Genomic DNA, 23,960 nt, shown 5'->3' with positions numbered 1-23,960 from the left:
TGATATTTTTGTATTTTTGATTTAGTTTTTTTTTGTATTTTTGACATAAAATAGGGTTGATTTTGTTCTTCTGGATTGGACTGTGTAAATTTTGGCATTGCCAACGTTTCAGATCAAATACCATGATCCATCATATATGCTCTCTTGCTCTATTACTTTCTCTTTTGCCTTGATGATGGATCATGGTATTTGATCCGAAACGTTGGCAATGCAAAAATTTACACGGTCGAATCCAAAATAACAAAATCAAATCATTATGTATTGTGGAAGCTTCATGTATTCAATAAAATAGGGTTCCCTAAAGGGCTAGGTATAGAACTTGCAAAGGTGCATGCCAAAATGTATGAGGTGAAAATTTCAAAGTCAAATGAATAATCTAGTAGGACAACCACAAAGACCTTACAATTCAAACTAATTCCAAAACCTCAAAATAATTGGTAAATTAATGAATACAAACTTGAAATCAAATAGAAATTGCTCAATTATGCATGGCTTGCAACTTACCATATCAACATGGCTTGCAACTTATCGTTACACTACTGGATCAACCCCAATGTGGAAGTGAAGACTTAATTAATATGAAATAAATAGAAAGTATTTAATTGAGTGCATGAGAGATAAATAAATACAATAAAGATTTTATTTATTTTTAGAAAAATTCAATTTCAAAAAGTGTGTAATTAAATAAATTAAAGAATTTATTCAATTGTAGAAGACTTATTTAACTAATTAAATAAAAATAAATATTTAATTAGAGGAGATAAGCATAAAATCATTAATTAAAGAATATTATTTTTAATTAGTATTAGAAGAAAACGAATAATTAAATAATAAAAATTATTTAATCATGCATATGCGAAAAAAATAGAAAAAAATTAAACAAATAAATTATTTATCTCATGTGCAAGTGCGGAAATAATTAGAAAAAGAAAGAAATAAATAAATAATTTAATTCATGTGTAAGTGGGAAAGAATTAAATAAATAAATTATTTAATTCATGTGCAAATAGGAAATAAATAAAATAACAATTTTTTTTTGATACGTAAGAAAATATTTTATTGATTTTCAAAATGTTTACATTATCAATTTAGAAGGCATCCCAATCCCCCGACCTTGAAGAAGCAAGTAGCCACTAGGGCACTACCATTACAAAGCAAAGTCCAACCAAAATCAAAGACCAAACTCACCATTGCGTCAGTTCAGCATGGCTGCAGCTATTCTGGTTCCAAAAAGATCAAAACGTACACCGTGATATTGACAAATGAAAAAATTGCAACCGTAAATAGCGAGTCTCTCACATTTGACACTCATGACTAGAGACATAGTCAAAAGAAGGTGACCAAAAGTTCACATTAGGGCGCCTTCAAACTTCACTCAAACCCTTCTTGGAACAAATCCATCCCTAATCTAAGCGTAGAAGACTTGCTTTGAAAAGTCGAAGAATTCTCTAATCCATTCCCAATTAGAATGTTACATTGATCTTGTCACGTGGATTTGAGCTTTTGAGGAGCTTCCAGATTACCTCTAAACTTTGAAGATAGGAAGGAATGTAAAACTATAACTTTAAACTTGTGTTGTGTCGTCAATAAACCCATAATCTTCACATCTGTATCTACCATTTGATCTTATTCCAAATCTTTTCAGATTTGCAAACACATTCTCAAGAAGCTGACAATGCTGTGGAAGAGGGCTTGCATCTGGAAATTCCACCGCCTCTTTAACAATCTCATTAATCTTCTTCTCATTTTTCTTTCAAATATAATTAATTGGCTAGATCATTCTCTATAATGTATTTTCTTAAAGATACTATTGGATCTCTTGCTGCATATTGAGCCTTTTTTTGCAGGATCACGAAGTTCATCAGGGTCAACCAATGAGTGACCTTTAAATTTGTATGTCTCACATTCAACAAGTGTAGGACCATTGCCTCTCCTTGCTCTGGCTACAACTTCCTTAGCCACTTCTCTCACCTTCAACACATTCATCTCATCAACATGAACACTTGACATCGCAAGAGAAAGTCCTTTCTTCCAAATCTCTGGATTTGAAGTTGCCCTAATGTGGCCCACAAATTGTTCTCCACAACAAAAATAATTGGAAACATCCAAAGTGCAGCCATGTTCAAGCACTCAAAGATCGTCCCATTATTGTGAGCCCCGTCTCCAAAGAAAGCAATTGTAATTGCATCAACACTGTCATCCTTGAGCACTACAAGCTAATTCTCAATATTTATTCAATACATTTGTGTGTTGGAAAAAAGATTGAGTGTCAAACACACAACCAGCAATTAGAACGACATCCAACACGGGGCCTTTTGGATAGACATCAGGATCACAATACAGGTTGATAGGACAAAAATTCCCGTAAGTGAGTTCAACTACTTGATTTGAAAATCACCCAAAGAGCTCAGATAAAGACACCAAAAAATCTACCATGATCAAGGATTCCATACCATCGACTAGTTAACTTATTACACCCTCGTTTGCAACCATATTGGCTAACTCATCAGCCTCTTTGTCTGCTTCCCTGTAAACATGATTGGTAGTGAACATCTTGACGACATTAATAATCCTTAGAGCCTCTTCCAATAAATCCTAGAGATGCTAATTTGGGGTTGAGCCTTTCCTGATGGCATTTATCACAATTGTCAAATCACCTTCAATTTCAACCAATGGGAGCTCGAGTTCTCTACATTCATGAAGCCATAGAATCAGAACCCTAAACTTCACAATATTGTTAGTGCCTAAAGGGAGAGGGAGGGCTAACTTACTAATAACTGATCCTTGCCAATCTCTTATTAAACTCCCAGCACCAAATGGATTCTCCTTTGAGACACCATCGAAATTCATTTTCATCCAACTTAGTTGAGAAGCAAACCATTTGGTTTCTTCCCTTAACTATTTAACGTTAGAGTCACTAAGTCCACAAAACAAACCATTTATTTTTCATTTTAGCATCTCAATTTCTAAATGGAAAGTGACTAGATACTTGCTCTCTTATTTGAATATTGGCGGTTTCTACCATTAAGGCTTCAACTTTATTTAAGAAAGACTCCATATTCATTTTCCTTTCCTGAAATATTCTTGGGTTTTGCTCCTTCCAGATCTCCCACATTAGGATAGAGGGGCCTATATATGATCCAAAGGCATGAGAAGGTAGATGTTTTATTGAATAAAGACCATGATTTAAACAAGCTTAGAATGTCACATGGATGAGCACATTTCCACCCAAGCTTTGCATAGAGTCACATCGAAATCAATTTTTCTAAACCTTTCAACAGTCAACGCTTTCTTTTATAGGGCAACCCAAGTAAATGTTACAACCTTGGGCAAGTAGTGCTTGTGCCAAAATAAACTTGCGGGGATCACTACCTCTCCATATCTCTGCTCCCTTTTAAGAACTCTGTAACCATTCATAACATTATACTGTCCAAATTTAGAAGCATTCCACATGATAGTGTCTTGGCCTTCATAGAGCACAACTAATTTATTTTTGATGGCTTTATTGAGCTCTTCAACCTTCCTACAAGGCAACCGCAAGCCATCCAAATCTTTCTAGGACCAAGATCTTATCCCATATTTGATTTCCACCATCAGATAATCAATTACATAGGAGCCCCAATGTTGGAGGAACTCTTTAACAATAGGAGCCACCACAACTCTATCTAAGTAGCCATGTCCACACCAAGAGTCTTCCCAGAAGACGACAAACCTACCATCACAAATATCCCAAGTGATATAATCAAAGATGAGAGGCTGACATTCTTGCGTAATATTCCAAATCCTAGAGCCATGAGTGCCAAAAGTGAGAAGTATGCTAGAATCATTCTCATCTTCTAAGTATTTATGCCTCAAATAAAATATATTTTTTATTTATTAGTAGAAGAAATATATTTAGGAAATGAATAATTAAATAAATTGAAATAATTTATTTAATTATAGAAGAGATTGTTAGCTAATTAAATAATTAAAATAACTATGCAATTATAAGGAAAGTGGAAAAAAATGATTTAATTAATATGCATCATGGAAGAAAATTAGAATAATTAAATAATATAGATTATTTAATTATTTTTGCAAGAAAGAATTATTAAATAATATAAATTATTTAATTTTAATGTTGGAAAAATTAGATAATTAAATAATAAAAAAATATTTAATTATCAAAAGAGGGAAATTTTGATTTTTGAATTTGAAATGGAAGAATGAAGTTAGCTTAATTAAATAATAAAAATATTTAATTAATTTAGAGGAATGATTAGTGAAAATGTCACTAGTGGGCGTTGGGCAATTTTCAGTGTCTATAGATATAACTCAAATTTATTCCAAATTAGATAATTAAATAATAAAAAAGTATTAAATTATCAGAAGAGGGAAATTTTGATTTTTGAATTTGAAATAGAAAAATAAAGTTAGCTTAATTAAATAATAAAAATATTTAAATAATTTAGAGGAATGATTAGTGAAAATGACACTAGTGGGCGTTGGGCAATTTTCAGTGTCTATAGATATAACTCAAATTTATTCTCAAAATTGGAATTACAATATATCATCAAAATGAACAATACCCAATTTACCAAAATGCCTCAAAAACACAATACAAGCATACCCATTAAATTTGGAAATAAAAAAGTCTAATTTTGAATTGAAATTTCCAAACTGCATTAGAAGACTTGGACACCACCTTTCAAATTCACCTCCCAAGGCCACAATTTGGATGTCTTTGAATGTGTAGGCCCTAGATGCTTCCAAATAGTAGCAAACTCCTTCAAAACCTCACTTGACCTCCTCTCCAAACCCTCATGCCTCTCACAAGGTCATATAACTAGCAAAAATATAGGTACAACTATCCTCAAACAATCCAAAAAATCTACAATAAGCTCAACAATCCTCCTCTACCAGACTTTGTGAATAATCTTTGTCAATTGAAGCTTTGAGATTCGAAGAAGATTAAACCTTAACACCGTTGAAACACCAAAGTGATTCTTGAATGAAACCACCAAAAGATTTTTCAGATTGGGTCTTCACTAATGTAGAAGATATTCCTTGCAAGGGTTTTCGTCCTCAAAGAGCTACAAGATGAATAAGTTCGACCAACAAGAGAAATATCCTAATATCAAATTCAAGCATAACAAATGAGCTCCCAAAACTCGCTTTTATAGACTCTCCAAAATTTTATATCCCTAATATTATAGCTAATGATATGACCCTAGTACCATATATTTCCAAGTATATATTATATATTTCCATATATATTATGTTGAGCACTTGTGGCATGCTTAACCTTCACATTAAATATAGTTAACACCTTAAATAATTAGGATGAAGCGGTATGCCCTTACATAGTTAAGCTCATACATAACAGTGAAGATGTTTCTCCCAAAGCATCATGGTCACACCCTCAAAGTGGTTTTCTATTATTCTAATTTTTGTATTCATTTCCAAGAAATTTAATAACAAGTGGTATCAAAGCACGATTTGGGCCAAAATTTTTGTTTCCACCATAACTTTTAAACCAGTGGAAATTTTTGCCTAATTTTTCTCCAAGTTTTGAGGTATGTATTAGATAAGCTTTTGCGAAAAAAATTAGACTTCTAAGGTACATTTTCATAAAGTTATTGATATTTTATTATTTTTCATAAATTTTCTTTATAGGCCTCAAATTTTTTAAAAATTAAAAATAATTTACAATTTTGGAAAGCTTATAAAAAAATAGATATGTTAATTCTTTGAAGTTTATAATTAGACTTAAAATAATTAAAAAAAATTTGTGGTAAAAGTTTAGTCAAAGTTTTCATAAATTTGCTCTATTGGCTGTAATTTTTTGATTTTAAAATAAAAAATTACATTTTTTGAAAATCTTATTAAAAATAAGGTTATTTCTTTGTAATTTAATATTAGACATAAAATAATATCCTTAATTTAGTGGTCAATGTTTAAACAAAACATAAATTTTTTTATGGTTACAACGTGCACTAGAGATTATCCTTAATTAATGAAAAAGAATATGTAGTTTAAAATAAAAGCACACTTGAACACGTCTTCTAGATATGACAAGAGGACTCTTTTATGAATATGAAAACCAATTAGCCTCTTTATTGTCAACCCCCTAAAATAGAGGGAACAATTTCACCAGATTGTGAATAGGTGGTGCATTTTATTAAGGATGGGTTATTAGACCCATTTACAACATCTATAAATGAGGGCTTATATAAGTTTCAAAATGTAATATCGTCTAAACTAAAGGACTCTCAAATCCATCAAAGTGGGCATAATTCTAATAGACAAATTGAAGGGATATGACAATCTTTTCAAAGTCCAAAATTAAACCTACTCAAAATAGATATACACAAGTTTGATGATATGAATGCAATCTCATGGAATAATATTTTAAACTTCATAATATATTTGATGATGCAATGGTTGGCATAACTTCACTACATTTAGAATTAGAACCTTACCAATGGTACCAATGGACGATGAGTAAAAAACAAGGGAAATTACTTAAGTGGAGAGAATTTACTAATGACTTAGTAGCCCATTATGAGTAACCATGTAAAGGGAGGGAGCTATTTTACCCAAATTACAAATTTAAAACAAATAGGTTATGTAGTTGAATATAATGTCGAACATATGAGATTGACAATTCAAATTCAAGATGTGACACCTTTTCAAAAGCTACAACTATACATCAATGGACTTAATGAACAAATTAAACATAATGTTCGTTTATTAGAACCCTGTATAGTTCAAAAAGCTATTCAACAACTTTACATATTGAGCAACAAAACCTAACCACAAAAAGATTAACATAGGGCCAAACCATGGGATAGAAAGATAAAAATGTCATTAATCCTATTAACAAGAATGGGGAAAACATCAGCATTTTATCGATAAAAAAAAAAGAATGGGGAAAACTTATTTAGCTCAAAATAAATAACCATGCCCTCTCCTCAATTGTGATAAAAGAGAAAAAGGTCTATGTTAGCATTGTGATAATAATGAGAAGAGACTATGATTATTGAGAATGAGGTTGAAGAAGAGGAAGAAGTGTCTATAGAAGAACCAAATATGGAGCTAATTCATGAAAATTTAGAGGAAGAAGAAAATGCTACTGTAGACACATAAATTTGTCTATTAATTAAATGAAAATTAAATATTTATTTAATGACTAAATATTACTCTATTAATTAAATTGACATTTAATTAATTCACCTTAGCCTATTCTATTATTCTAGTTAAATAAATTTAATCAGTTTATTTAATTGCTAACTATAGTCCAAGTTATTAAATAAATCTAACTTATTTAATTCACCCCCTCCTTCTTCCCATTTAAATAAATTTAACATTTATTTAAAAATCAATTCTCCAAAATCAAATCCCCCTTTTAAATAAATTAATATTTATTTAAAAATAACTCATCCACTTGCATTCTCCTACAAATGCAAGTTGCACATTTAAATTGATTTTTATTTAAATAAAATCCTATTTACCCGCACCCACCTCTTTCGAGATTCTTCTAGATTTATCTAAATCCCTTCTAGACTCTTCTAATCCCTTCTAATTTAGCCTAATACCTCTTCTAAACATTTGCATAAATCCTAATCCAAGATTAACCCTCAACCCATCATCTCACCCATTTAAGACTCTTATAGAGTCATAAATGCTTCCCTTCTCCAACACTCCAACCCACATGGGTCTTGACCCTTTGGTCAAGGTTTAACCATGGGAAAAATTTGCACAAGAGTTTACCCATTGGATAATAACCTTACCCTTGGATAAAATCTTTATCCAATAACTCAACCCACATGAGGCTACCCTCATGTCTTCTCAGGCATTAAATGCTCTTTTCCTCTCCTCTCAAGCCATCTCATAGTGACACTTGTCATCATGGGATTGGGTTGAAAGACATCACATGGATCATGAATCATTCAATCTTAACCTTTACAAGCCCTTTCAATCCTAACCATCCAATCCTCTATTTTTCCTATAAATAGAGCCTCATTCTTCAAGCAAATGAGGAAGCATTTTGAGCATTGTTACTATACTTGCATAGATACTAACACTTAAGATTTTTCATAGTAAAAACTTGTTGTAGGCATTTGCATAGCAATAGGAAGTTTAGTTCATTCAACCATTTGAATCTCCATTGGCATCCATGGTTTAGTGCTAACGTTGAGAGCTACATACACTCATTTGGATCTTGGGGAGGAGAGAGACAAGGGAGAGGCAACAAAAGGCATCATGGGAGCATCTTAGGGAGACTCCTCTTCCTTCTCTTCTTTTATCTTTCTTTATTGGCATGTTTTTTAATCTTTCTTGATATGCATGTGAAGGATTTTAGTTCATTTATGTTGGTTTTTGGTTGGAACTAACATACTAACATTTGAATCTTGTTTGAGGCTTGTGTCCCCTTTCATGTGCATCATTTTGGCACCCACTGTGGGGCTTGAGTCCCATTTTCATTCTAACAAGTTAAGATTTTTTCTAAAAAAAATAGACAGTTGCAGGTTTTTCATGCACAAGTAGCACTTTAGCACTTTTGACACTCAATATAGCCCCTTCATTCTAGATTTTGTTCTTGGCTTTTTTATTTGCAAATCAACACTTTCATTTTACTTTTGTGCCTTCGTTGCTTATTATAGTGCTTTTGTTGTAATCTAGCGCTATTGTTATCTGTTAGCGCTTCTGTTTTCATCAGAGTACTGCTATTGTATCCGACAAAGAGCTCAAAATTGTAACAAAAATAAAATTTTAGGCTTGTAAAGCCCACCATATGAACTAAAGTTTTTTGAGAGGTTTTTGCAGGTCTAATAGTTTGTTGCAGATTCTAATGACTTAGAGTAGATTTTGATTTAAAATTTTCTTTTTTACAAAGGGATTTTAAAAATAACTCACTTTCATTTCTTGCAAGGACCTAAAAAGAACCTCATAATTTTCTTTGGTGTTTAAAAGAACTTCACTTTTTCATTTTTGTTACAAAAGGTTAAAAAGAACTACAAACAAACCTTTATTTTTTTGCAAAGATAAAAATAATCTCATTTTTATTTTGTTGCAAGGTAAAATGAACTTCATTTTCTATTGGTGCAAATAAAAAAGAACTCATTTTCTATTTTGCAAAAGGCTAAAAAGAACTACAAAAGAACCTTTTATTTCTTGCAAAGGCTAAAATGAATCTCACTCTACTTTTGGTGCAAATTAAAAAGAACCTCATCTACTTTGGTGCAAGTTAAAAAGAATCTCACTTTTTTTTACTTGCTACTTGATTTTTCTTTTGTTGACCAAATTGGATACGCGATTTCATTTTGTTTGCCAGGTTTGTTTCCAAAGTTTTTCCAAGAAACACATATTTTGCTATGAAGGGATAAAAAGAACACCATGATTGTTGGAGCAACATCTCCAAATAGAAAATAAATCACATTGCAATGAAAGGATAAAAGGAACCACTTGTATATTGTGTTTGGAGTGATAGGTATATTCTCTCCCCTTAATTGGGTGATAAAAAAGCCAAACTCACTTTTGCTTGCTTTATTTCTTTTTTTGCAATTAAGATACAACCTTTAGCAGGTCTGCCCTCCTGAGAAGCCCATAAGGTTAGTGAGAGGGGAATGACATAAGTGGGGAACGACATAAGTGGGGAACGAATTTTATCCAATTTTTACCAACCACTATAATCAAATGTGGAGGCTGATGAAAATCCCCTCCAACGACAGTGTACATTGACAACCTTCCCCCAGTATCCTTGAGATACGAAAAGCCTTTGTTTTAAAGGTTGGGAAGCCTCTTAATGGAGTTTATCTTTTGCCATGCCGAACAAAACCTTTACTAAAGAGATTAGAAGTAGAAACCTCTTCGAGTTAGTTAGCCAAACATTTGTAATATCATAGTGCAAAGGTGGGGAAGAATCCACCCCCAAGACACTCACCATATATCTCCCAAGAAAACGATCCAATTGGGGAGCAATTCTCTTTGGTTCAAATTTTGGACAAAGGCAAAAAAATGGGCACACCTTAGGGTGTGATAGGGTTGTTCGAGCTGACAGAGTATCAAGTGTGGGCTATTGATATTAGGAATGGCCTTTTTGACCATAGTAGAGTCTATCTAATTTGTCTTTTGTTTGTTCAAAACTTGTGAAAACAAAAGAGGATTTGAAAATATCCTTGAGCGGATTTGAAAGTATCCTAAACATACATCAACTGTTATCAAGAGAAAAGAAGTGTTTCTATGTGCTTATGTACTTGCCATGTCTTCTTGTCAAAGAAATCATCTACCATTTTAAACAAGTTACATCCCAAAAACAAAATTCTTGAAAAAGTCATGAATGCTTCGTGTTTGGAAATCTCTCAAATATGCCAAGAAGTCAATTTATCGAAAAACCAAGAAGAAGCAAAGTGCAAAAAACATCCAAAAGAGAAGAAGTTTCTTGTACAAAAATTCAAAATTATTGCTAAAACACCACACCTTAATCCATCGATATCACGATTTTAGCACGATTTTACCGATGACTTTGAATTAGAACCACTTGCATCCCAAGATTTCTTTCAAAGAAGAGCTTTGTCATATCATCACAATCACAGTCAATGCATTCATCCATCATACATTCCACAACCCACAATCACCTATTAGAGATTCAAAATTCACCATCTTTCATAAATCATTTCCAAATCACATCTCCAAATCCAACATCTTCCATTTTACATAAATCAAATTCCAAATCATTTTCTAAATCTTCCACCATTCATCTTTCACATATTTCCAAAATATTATTTCATATTTCCAATTCACATCTCTACACATCTTCCATATCTTTATCAAAATCCACACATATATTTATAACCATTTTTCTCATCACACATTTTTCAAAACTTACTCCATTTCCCAAAAATCACATATTTCAACTTCAAATTCACACATCCCAAATCATTTCCAAAATCAAACATTTTTCCATCTTTCATAAATCAAATACAAATTCCATATCATTTTCTAAATCTTCCACATTTCATCTTTCACACATTTCGAAAACATTATTTCATATCTCCAATTCATATCTCTAAAATTCCCACATCTCCCATACTTCATCAAATTCATAAGGTTATATCTTAAATTCTTCCATTTTTTCTCCACTTTCTCATAAATCATTTCCATATCTTCACTCTTCATTTTCAAATCATTTTTCTTATTCACACATCATTTCCAAAACATACTTCTCATTCACATATCTTTCATCCTTCTCCATTTTTCATGTCATAAATCCTTTACATATTTCATCTCTACTCATAAAATTCAAATCATTTCAAACAACGTATTTAACTTACAACCTCACATCTACTTTATTATCTTCTCATATTTCATATCATTTCATATACCTTCCCCAATTCATCTTCATCATTCCAACATCAATCATCAAAATTCATAAGTAACCTCACTCATTCCATAACATCAAAATTCCATTCAACTCTCAAAATGAGGTTTTGTCCTTAGTTCTTTGAAAAATTGCTAAAACATAAACATAATCATCCTCAGAGGCATTACTAAGCATCTCGGATAGGTTAAAACTAGCTTTTGAGTGCATCCTCTCATATCTAGGTAGCTTGTGCTTTGTAAAACATAAAACCTCGCTACACCTCATCTCACAATTATTTGACACCAAGCAAGCAATCTCAAAAAGGAATTTGTTGATACCAACCTTTGGTAAAAGGAGATCACTCATCCGTACACATTTCAACTCATATTCATCATCATAAAATCTTAGAACTATCAAAGAAGATCAAACACACACTTTTTCACCCACAAATTGCATGCTTCACAAACATGGCTAGGACTGGGTCTCAGAGTCAGAGACAAACTCAAAATGAAATATGGGAAGAAGAGGAAGAGGCTGTTAACCCCTTTTCCTGGAAGAGAAGGCCGAGCCACCCCTACAAAAGCACAAATAGAAGAAGCAACTCGTAATCCTAGATTTAACAGAAATTTTGAGGAAATTCTTAGGGGAAATGCTAACGCCCATTTTCTAAAACTTTCTCAAGAAGGAGCCAAACTTCCCATAAAATTTGACGTATTTCAACTTAGGGATGTACCAGAACAAGCCCGACATAGTCATCAACAAGAAAAAAATCAAGATGACAGGAGGGCAAGGATTACCTACAACTATTATGATAACTATCAACAAGGAAAGATCCCGCCTCATCCTACATAAATGGATATGTTGAGACAACAGATGGAGGATCTCACCCAACAAGTACATTAGGGAAGATCAAACAAGAAATATGCTCTCAAAGATATATGTCCATATCTATTTGATAGAAACATGTAAATGCCTCCTTTCTTACGCAACTTGGAAATCGCAAAGTTTGATAAATACAACGGAAAGAGAGACCCTAGAGATCATGTGTGAGAATTTCACTCTTCCTGCTTAGAGGTTGCATATGAGGACACATATTTAATGTTCCTTTTCCCCCAAAGTTTGGGAGGCTTAGCCATGCAAAGGTTCTCATGCCTACCCAGGGGGATCAGGACCTTTGAGGACCTGGTCCAAAAATTTATCACTCATCATGCACATAACATAGAACGAGATGTCTCCATGTTTGATCTATGAAATACAAAACAAAAGAATGGTGATCTATTCTCAACATTATTACAAAGATGGAGACACCTTTCTAGTAGACGTTCCTTCCCCATTCCCAAAGAACAATTAGTTGAAATTTTTAATTCAAACTTAAATGAGGAAATGGAATTCTACTTAGACATAAAATGTTCAGACACTTTCAAAGATGTGATAGCCCAAGGACTTAAAATTGAGAAAGCCCTTATAAAAAAGGGACTTGTTAAGATATACAATGACAACAAGGAGGGTCCACGACCAGCCTACAATAGTGACAAACCAATGTTTTGGGCCAAAAACAAAAACATTGTTAACAATGGTGTTGTCGACGCACGAACTGTCAAAATCGCCCAACCCATAGTCAAAATTGTAGGGAAAGAAGATAATCACAATAACCCCCCTACCAATCAAGGTAATCCCCCAAACAATCAAGGGAATCAAACTCCAAACACACAACAAGAGGAACCTAAAAATAGGTACCCTACCTACAAACCCAATTACACATATACACCCTTGGGAGAATCTCTTGAAAAGATCTTACGACCTCATCTCTTCTAATCTTATCACATTGCCTAAAACGTAAAACTATGAACCACAAATCAAACCTTCATGGTGGACAGATAATGAGTATTGTAAATTTCATAAAGGAAAAGGACACAAAACAAATAATTGCCATCGGTTAAAGGATATCATTCAAGACCTCGTTGATCAAGGCAGAATAGAAGTGGATGGTCACAATGCAAAAACTTCCAATAATGATCATACCATGTTAAAAAATCCACTCTTATCATATGAGAAAGGAGGTCCCTCCCATCAAGGTAAGAATCAAGATAACACGACAAACTATACCTGTGCACCATATACTTATACTGTCAACAACCTTTAAGATGCCAATGAACAAGTTGCAACCATTACAATCAAAGGTAAAGATCCCGCATGCAACATTGTTACTCATCGTAGCAAGATTAATGTACAAGGAGCACCATCAAGATTAGAATACATTCCCAAACATTATAACCTTGTGGACCAATTAGATAAAATGCCAACACTTGTCTCCATACTAGAGCTTTTGCGCTTATTACCCTCCCATAAAACCATCTTAAACCAAGCTCTCCAAGAAGCGTAAGTTCCATTTGACCTCAATACAGATCAATTTCAAGCCATGGTTGGTAGTATCAAATCATCACCATGTCTCACTTTTACAGAGAATGACAACGCATCCTTTCAACAACCACATAATGCCCCTCTCCATATTGAGGGATTCATACATAAACACAAAATCAAGCGAGCCTTGATTGACAATAGAGTTGGACTTAACATTTTCACATTATAGTTAATCACAGCATTGGGATATGTAGAAGATGCAATAGATGCCAGAAAGTGGATCACAATCAAGGCCTATGATGATGTAGAACACTCCTCTAAAGGGTGTGTTACTCTACCTGTTAGGGTAGGAGCTATGGTGAAGAGTGTGGTTTGCCAAGTCCTAGACCTCCCTCTTCCATACAATCTCATATTAGGAAGACCATGGATTCACGCCATGCAAGTAGTACCATCCACTTACCATCAATGCATCAAGTTTCCACATAACAGAGTAGAGATTACTATCCTTGGTGATGCCAACCCATTCACCCTTTGCAACAATATAAGACATCAACCTGATATCATAGTCCCTAGCAATAGAGAAGCCACCACCTCATCATCTTACATCTACCCAACAAATCTCACTAGTCCACCAGTCCCTACACCCAAATAGGAAAAGTTGAAGATGAAAGTAAGCAATGAAGGCCCAGGAGAGTATTATATTAGTTAGTTTTTCTATGTTGGCCAACTACCCCTCTCACCTAGGACTCATGGAAAAACACAACCGTCACTCAGGCCACTTGTTGTAGCTAAAACTACTACACTTGATGGATTCATCCTAGGCAGATCACAAGAATCATAAACTATTGATGAAGACTTGGTGGGTTAGATCTATAAAGACCCTTTAGATACAACTAGACAATAGATCAGGATCCCTACAGAGAGGTATGGTAAAGGCTTTACCCTAATGCAAAAGATGAGTTATGATGGCCATAGTGCATTGGGCTCCCACAAACAAGGTGTACAAGAGCCATTGCAACCATTGTTACAACCGTGGGATACTACTGGACTCAGATTCAACCCTAATTCAAAAATCTCTTCTAAGCTTAGGATTCCAAGCAACCAAAAGCAAACCACTTCTAAGATCACCCTTTCCAGAAGAAGAACAATGTCCATTGCAAATCAACCTACAAAATCAAAAAATTCCAGTCACAAAAGCACTCCTCAATTACAGTCTCTGCATATAGCGAGTAAGCAAAGGAGTTATGTTTCCCGCTAGACTATCACTCCCAAGATAAAACTCTTGTCCATTTCAGACACCCCAACAACATCAGTAACTCTGTTAGATAAAACCCCTGCATCAATTGTCGATAAACCTTTCACATCGACTGACATCCCTATAAAATACAAAAATAGAGTTCTACCAAGTGATTCCAAGATAGATTCACATGAGTACGAATGAGATTATTTAGCTTTACAGGAATCTAAAGAAGATTCCCTTGGTCATCTTGTAGACAAAAGCATTGAAGGAGAAGCATGGATTAAAACCTTTTGGGATTATGATCCTGAAGATACTTCATGAATAGATAGGTCACCTCCCAAGCTCGATTACAAAGAGGATAATACTGATGATGACCTTGATTCCTCCATACTTACCCTAACTGACACATCCTATGAACTTAACCTCATCGATGAAGAAATGCCAATTATTCACCCAGAACTCATTGATTGGATCTAGCAAGATTCCCCACACCTTAACACCTTCCAAAATCATGATGCGATGATAAAATTTCTTGAATTATGAGATAACATACCAAGTGGGGATTGCAAAGTTGGGTATGCTATTGAACTTCATAGCGCGACTTACTTTGGAGAGAATGCCAAACCTTTCATTCACAAAAATATTACAATCAAAATAGGATCCTCAAGTGAAAACCACACTGTGGCACTTGTGGAATCCAAAAGAGTAAAAACAAAGGACGTATCCAAAGGTGAAAACCTCTCTAAGGCACAAAATGATGGAAGGTTTGACATTCTCCCCTTCATCACTAATCAGGAGAGATCATCTATTCTCATTGAAGCAACAAAGGAAGTCAATTTGGGGGCATCGAAAAATCCACACACACTACATCTAGTAGAATCACCGACTCAAGCAAAAGATCCTGATTTTATAGAGTTCTTTCACAAGAAATAAATCAATTTTGCATGGTCCTATGCAATCATGCCAAGCCTTGATCCAAAGCTAGTAATGCATCACTTGACAGTAGCAGAAGGAGCCAAACCATTAAAACAAAATCTCAGAAAGATGCATCCTCAGATCGTACTGTTAGTAAAAGAAGAACTCAAAAATCTATTAGACACGGGTTTCATAAAGACCCATTGACTATGCAAAATGGATATCTAACCTAGTACTAGTGGTAAAACCAACTGGGGGCATTCGTATTTGTATAGATTTTAGAGATCTCAACAAAGGATGATTTCCCTCTTCCAAACATTGATACGATCATGGACCTCACAGTTGGACATGCAATGCTATCACTCATGGATGGTTTTTTAGAATACAACCAGATAAAGATTTCTCCAGAGGATTAACACAAAAAATTTTTACATGCCCATGGGGTACATACTATTGGAATGTGATGCCATTCGGTCTCAAGAATGTGGGTGCCATGTATCAAAGGGCAATGACTAACATCTTCCACGACATGATGCATACACTAATAGAAGACTATGTGGATGATTTACTAGCTAAATCATTAACAACAGAGGGACACATTGCCATGCTAGACAAATATTCAACAGACTAGAGCAATATAATGTATGCCTAAATCCAGAGAAGTGTGTCTTTGGAGTGACCAGTGGGAAGCTCCTAGGATGCATTGTCTCAAATAAAGGAATTGAGGTTGATCATGCAAAAGTCAAAGCAATCATGGAAATGCCACCTCTCAGGAACATTAGTCAGTTGAGAACACTACAAGGGAGGCTACAGTCAATTTGTTGCTTCATCGCACAATTGGCCTACAAATGTCATCCCTTCACACATCTGCTTCATAAGAATGTTCATTTCAAATGGGAAGAGAATTGACAACAAGAATTACAGGAGTTAAAAGACTACCTAATGACGCCACCATCACTGACACCACCATCTCCAGACATGCCATTATTGTTATACATATCAACTACAACTATGACCTTAGGAGTCTTACTCGCACAAAATAATGCAGAAGACAAAGAATGCGCAGTATACTATATTTCCAGGACACTATTTAGGTATGAACTCAATTATACCCCTATTGAACGAGCCTGTCTAGCAGTGATTTTAGCAACCACCAAACTGAAGCATTACATGCTGACACACAAGATACAACTCATTTCCAAAATCTATCCACTCAAGTACCTACTCAATAAAGTAGCACTAACAGGCTGCTTGGCAAAATGGGATATGCTCCTCAGTGAATTCGACATAGAGCATGTGGATCAAAAAGAAATCAAAGGGAAGGTCATTGCAAATCAGTTGGCCGAAGCACCACTCATAGGAGACCATCCACTCATCTCAAATTTTCTAGATGAAGAAATCTTCACAGTCATGCTAGCACAACAATGAGAGTTATATTTTGATGGCTCATACATTAGACATGGTTCAGGAGTTGACATTATTTTTATCACACCTCAAGGCGATAGCATTCCAAAATCATATCGGCTCACATTCCCATGCACTAACAACATAGGAGAATATAAAGCCTTGATCACAAGATTACGAATGGTCGTACAATGGAACTTAAAGGAACTACAGGTCTATGGCGATTCACAACTGGTAATTCGAAAAGTTAATGACGAATACCAAACTAAGGATGATAAGCTAATGCCTTAAAAAAAATGGTTGATAGCTTCAAAGAATTATTCACAACTATCACTTTTGAGTAGATTCCTCAAGATTAGAATAAATCTACATATGCAATGGCTACAATAGCCTCTCTCCTCAATCTTCCACAAAATACAACACACTACGAGTTCTTAGTTGAACAAATTTGGATCCTCGCTTATGATATCCCAGAATCCGAGATGGTATGTCAACTCATCAGTCATGATTCCCCATGGTATGGTGAGTTTTACACTCACCTATGCAATCAAATCCTTCCACCAAACCAATCAAACAACCAGAGAAAAACCTTCATACGCCAATCCACCTAATACACTATCATTGCCGAAACCCTATACCGGTGAGGTCTTGATGACACTCTCCTCCGATGTTTAGAGAAATGTGAGATGACCATAGGTTTAGAAGAAGTACATGAAGGTATTTGTGGGGCTCATTCAAGTGGCCCTTCATTGGCTAAAAAGATCACGTGGGCCAAATACTATTGGCCCTATATGGAAAAAGCTCCTACTACTTTGTCAGAAAGTGCAATAAGTGCCAAGCTCATGGAGATCTGATACATGCACTAGCGTAATAATTGCAACCCATCAGAACACCATGACCCTTTTGTCAATGGGGACTAGACCTTGTGGGTAAAATCCATCCATCTTCATCAAATGGTCACAACTTCATCATTACTACCATAGAATACTTCACCAAGTGGATCAAAGGTGCTCCACTTACCCAAGTAATCGACAAGCAGATCGCTTCCTTTATCTTAAACTACATCATCTGTCGATATGGTGTACCCATGTCCATCATCATAGATAACGAGATTCCTTTAAAAAATCAAGATGTTCATGAACTCTGTGAGAAGTTTCATATCCAACACCATTTCTCCACCCTATATTACCCACAAGGCAATGGTCAAGCAAAAGCCTAAAAAAAAAATCATATTGAGGATCCATAAGAAGACAGTCAATGATGCCAATCGTGATTGGCACATTCATTTCAATCCATCACTATGGGCATATCGAACTAGCATTTGAACCCCTACAGGCCCAACCCCATAATCACTTGTTTATGGAGAAGAGGCCATCCTGCCTATTGAAGTAGAATTAACATCCCTACAAGTTTCCTTGCACAATTTGATCAATGATGTAGAATACCAAGTCTCTCGTCTTCAAGACTTGGAATTGTTTGATGAGAAGCGACAAGCTGCCTACAATCACCTCAAAGAATATCCGCAACACATGCACAAAAGTTACAATAATAGGGTCAAACCTCACACATTTGAGGTAGGAGATCTTATTCTCAAAGAGAATCCTCACAATCAACCAAATAGAGAACACTGAGGCAAATTTGAATCCAATTGGCTTGGTCCATATGTCATCACTGCAGTCTTCGGGTCTAGGGCATATCAGTTAGCAACTTCAGAAGGAGAACCACTGGCAGATCCAATCAACAACATGCATCTCAAAAAGTTCCATACATAAGTTGTGCAGAGAATTGAGCTCATCAAATATCAGAAAATACTAAAAATATTCAGAAAAAGTCTTGAACAAAAAAGTACAAAAAAAAGAAAAGGAAATGAAATGATGAAAAAATCAAGAAAATAGTAAAGAAAAATCATTCATCCAAATGGTGAAAACCACTTCGGTGGTGCCTTGGATAAGTATGGTGGTGAAAACCTGGCAAACATGTGCCATTTGTAAAGGCTGTAGCTCCATTATCATTCAGACTTATTGTGATCACATCCGTTGCATCCATTCATATATATATCTATCATGGCTAGTTATTGATATGTAATCTGGGTTATAACCTCATGTATCCCCGTCATTCTTTCACACTGACACCTAACTGGGGGCATTATTCTTAACCTAATGATGGGAGTGGATTCTAAAATACTGGTGATGCACCTAAAATGTCTTGAAATATGAGCAAAAACATTTGTAAAATCTCATAAATACCAAAAACATTCGTAAAATACCCTGCAATAAAGCAAAAACATTCAAAACAATTCAAAAAACCAAAAACAATAAAAAAACATCAAAATTAATAAAAAAACTTGCAATAAACTTGTTCATTGTACATAAATATCGAGCCAGACGTAAAACAACATTTGAGCTACCTACAAGATGACCAACTATCAGATCAACAAACAAACAAACATTTGTGCAACACATACACAAAACCGTCTTAAACAAGGATGTAACCTTCCTTCAAAAAACAAGACATGATGATATATATCTTTGACAAGAAGATGATGTTTGGTTGATGGGCACTTGGTTAGATTATTGCTTTATATATCAGGTTCCTATGCTACTCCGGGATATCCACAAGTGATTAGAGTGGTCGGGATAGTTCCTGATATGTTTTTCTTTGTTTTCTGTCAGTGGATTTGTTCCAATGAAGTGCTGGGGCACATACTAATGGTGTCTATGTGGGAACTTCACTAAGCTACGAGATCCTATGCAAAAATACAAGTCATCGATCACTATGGCTTACTGACTACAACGTATACCTCGACCATATGTATATGAACCATAATAGAGGGGAACTTTTCTTGTCTATTGTGTTTGTTTACAGGTACAACACTCAAACTTGGTTTCTGATAACTTGGCCAAGATTGGTACTACCACACTCAATGATGAAAGAACACACTATGAATAGGCCATGGATCACCATTTCATCTCATCTATTTATATTTCATTTCGTTGCATATTGCTCATCAATTTGTTCATACATTCATTGTATAAATCTTTTGTTAGCATGCATTTGTAATTAAATATCGTTGCTATGAGAAAGCTATGAAAAATCCCGACAAAGTACTCTAATACACATCACTCATCTTACATTATCTTTAGGCTCATTTTGCATTAATGCATTTTCATCTCCTCATTTATCTATAATTTAAGGTGATTACTTTTATCTTATTTCATCATTATTATGATTAGTTTCATTAATATAACATTTTCATTATCATATATTATCACATCTTTTTCAATTATCATCACATTTTCACAAACATCTATATCATTCATAATCATCTCATTTATCATTTCATTTTTACATCATTGTTAACACATTTATTATCACATCATTTTCATTTTATTTATCTTCACATCATTACATAACATCATGGTTAATTATATACATTTATCATTTTTCATCATCAACAAAATCACATTTTCACAACATCTATATCCTCATTTCATTCATTATCATATCATTTTCAGTTCATTTATTATCATCATTTTTCATTATCCTATATAATTTATTATCACATCATTTTCAATTCATTTATGATATAGAATCAACAAAATCACATTTTCACAACATATATCCTCATTTCATTTATTATCACATCATTTTTCATTTCATCACATTATCATATAACATTTATTATCACATCATTTTCATTATCATATATCATTTATCACATTATTATTATTATCATTTCCCACTCATCACTATCCTATATTCATCATTTTTTTGTATCATCACATTATCATATATCATTTATTATCACATCATTTTACATTATACCATTATCATTAACCAAAAATAGTACATTGCATTAACTCATTTTAATCATTTTTAACATTTCACATCTTAAATCACATCATACATATAAAGGCATTAAAACAATCATCATCACAGAGCATCATAAGCACATATAAAAATCCATCACATCTCATAAGCATCATCACATACATAACCTGCATCCACATGTTAGTATCATCACATCAAATCATACATCTCGAAATAATCAACATCATCGCATAAGAACATCCATCATGGTAACTAAGCATAAATCATCTACATCCATCACAGCATGAGTATCAATACAAGTATCATATCAATAGTCCATCGCATATCAAACATGATGCCGGAGCATCCAGGAGGGCAAATGAACAAAGGAGGACACCAAGGACTAAGGAGAGTGATATGACATCACTAGAGGTCAATTGGAATGTTTTGAAGCCTATAATGGCCTATTGTAATGTTGAATTCAATAAATTATGTAAAAATCCTAAAGGTCCTGATAAAGGCCTAAGGACCAAAATGCAATGTAATAGGATGATGGAGTCTAGATAGGTTGGATAGGAGTTTATTGTGATTTAATGATCTTATTATGTCAAAATAAGTTGAATGGGATAGGTTTTAGTTGATTAAAAGTATTAGAAATAAAGTTGAAAATTCAAATTTTGAATTTCAATAACTAGTTCCAGTTTTGGTGGGAAATAAGTTTTAGAGTTGTTTTGACATTTTAATCACTTGGATTAGTTGGAGATTGGTTGGAGTTGGTTGGGGAAGGTCTTATAAAGTCTCTAAAGTAATTTTTGTGTGGTTGGATGATGCTGGTACGGACTTGTACGGACTGTCTCAGAAAATTAATTAAAAAACTCTTTATTTGCTGTCAAATCCTTGTTTTTTCATGCTTTCTTTGCATTGAAAGGCTAAGGGATCATCATTGCTGTACATTGGGGGTTTATTGGTTATTCCTTTGATGTATTGAGTGCATTTTTGAAGTCTTGAAAGTATCATATTTTTATTTATTGCTGACTGTCCCAGAAAAGACACTGATTTTTTTCACTAATTTGTGAATTTCCAAGCATGTAAGGATCCATCCTATGAATGTACAGGTCTGATTATCATAGTATGGATGCCAAATAACATGTACAATAGTTTACTAACCCATGATTGACAGGAAGGAGTGAAGAGTGCAGGTGTACACCATGAAAGTTGCATGAAAGTTGAAGAAAAGTGACTGGAAATGAGTGAAAATGAAGGCTAGAGTGTAGCAGCAGAGAATCTAATTGAACAAGGGGGGTATTTTATGCATTGAAGTGTCTAGACACACCATTTTAAATGTGTTTGAACTTTGGTTGAGCCTTGGAAGTGATTGGAAGTGATATTTCTAGAAAGCCCTAGGGAAAAGGGTGATTTAGTGAGGTTTTTTGGTGTTTGGCTATCTAGGAGTGCAACCAAGACCTAAGACCTGAAAAATACTTGGTTTGGGAACATAATAAGAGACTTTACAAAAGGGTTTAATCTGGTGTTAAGTTTTGTTGGTACTTCCTTTGTAAAGTGGGTGGTTTTTAAGGCTAAAAAGGGGCACATTTGAGGACAGCAAAGGGTCCGTCCAAAACAACCTATATTGATTTTCTGATATGTTTTGTAACATCCAAATTGGTGTCTAAATATGTAATTTTTTTTTCAAGTGTTTTGGGATGATTTGGAGAAAAGTTGAAAATACCCGATTTGGAGGCTACAAGGAATAGAGCCTAGAAGAGCAAGTTTGGTTTATGAGTTTGAGTCTGAGTTTGGGGGTGTGTAGAACCTTGTCTTATGGTTTTTGGGATGTGTTAAGACCAATAGAGGTGCTGGAACAAACCATTTTGATGTTATCCTTGGTTGGGTGTGTTGAGTTGGGTTTGGTTTTGAATCACCTAGCATGTAGAGGATCCTTTGATGTGTCTCCTTGAGTTGATTTAATCCTTAGGGAGAGTTCCAGAGTTGATCTCTCTGCATCAAAACATCATCATGCATAAGGAAATCATGTCATCACATAAATGCATATCATATCATCACCGCCGAAAACTGAGATCTCATTATATATCTCACCAAAATAAAGTACACGTATCATAATACAATGATGTCAAAAATATCGGCTACCAAGAACCATCCAAGTATTAGTATAATAACAAATGTCACAATACAAAGGACAACTCAAATACCACTCACATCAGATGTCGTGGCCCCACCACCACCACCACTCTCACCATCCCACTGAGGAGGACCCATCACACCCCCGCTGCTCTGACCCCTCTAAGATTGCTCTGATCTCGCCTGCTACATCTGAGAGTAGCTCATCACCCACTGACTGCTGGGCACCACCTGCTCATATAAGCCCGCCAATAATCAATCTTTGCTCCTGCTCGATGCATCTCCCTCATCGTCTCACATGTCGGGCTCTGTCCCTATACTCTCTCTAGTACTAGGGATCTAACCTGTAACTGGATCACTCTGTCCATGGCATCGTTTCTCTCCTTAAGAACTACGGTCAACTCGGTCCTCTGCAAAAAGCTAGACATCCCTAGTCGCAATCTCTGCATCCTTGTCCTCTAGATTTGCCTCTAGATCTCTAATTTGATCCTCAACAGTAGTAAGCCAAGTCTGTAGCCGCACTATCATGACGTCTTGAAGGTCTCCTTGTCCACCACCACCTACGGCTCCAGATCCCTCCTCCATCGCCACATCTCCACCCATACTTGCATCTCCACCCGCATCTCCACCAACACCACCCTCTCCTCTCTCCCCTGCAGCTGCTACTTCTAGCCCCTGTATCAAAGGCCCCTGTGCCAATTGTAAAGGAAGCCCGTCCCTGCCTCTCCTCAGACCCCTACCACAACC

The 23,960-nt window shown here is 34.9% G+C and overlaps 1 pseudogene; it reads right to left on the bottom strand.

The window, feature by feature from the left end:
- Positions 1-1,564: 1,564 nt before the first annotated feature.
- Positions 1,565-23,351, bottom strand: LOC131046801 (pyruvate dehydrogenase E1 component subunit alpha-3, chloroplastic-like; annotated as a pseudogene).
- Between the last annotated feature and the right edge of the window lie 609 nt (positions 23,352-23,960).

Source organism: Cryptomeria japonica, chromosome 8 (genome assembly GCF_030272615.1).
Source record: "Cryptomeria japonica chromosome 8, Sugi_1.0, whole genome shotgun sequence".
In the NCBI taxonomy this organism is placed as follows: domain Eukaryota; kingdom Viridiplantae; phylum Streptophyta; class Pinopsida; order Cupressales; family Cupressaceae; genus Cryptomeria; species Cryptomeria japonica.
This window is presented reverse-complemented; position numbering and strand designations above follow the sequence as displayed.